Raw genomic sequence first — 309 nt, forward strand, 5'->3', positions numbered from 1 at the left:
CATAATTCCCTGTTAGCTATTATTCCTAATTTGGTTAAACTAGAGGAGCCCAATGTGCACTATATTAGATTTCATGAAAATGAAAAAAAATTTATATTGTGCTTTTAATAAGTATTTTAACTTGAGATGAGATGCCATGACGTGTTTACTTTGATCTCAAATACTAAACTCACTGCATAACTCGTTACTGCAACATGTCAGCTAGTTTGTGTACTCCTATGCACTTGTGAATATGATTATTTTGTAATTATGACTGTCTGTTCTTCCATGTTTATATACACATATTCTTTTAATGATAATGTAATATTT

Source organism: Penaeus monodon, chromosome 34 (assembly GCF_015228065.2).
Source record: "Penaeus monodon isolate SGIC_2016 chromosome 34, NSTDA_Pmon_1, whole genome shotgun sequence".
NCBI classification, from domain to species: domain Eukaryota; kingdom Metazoa; phylum Arthropoda; class Malacostraca; order Decapoda; family Penaeidae; genus Penaeus; species Penaeus monodon.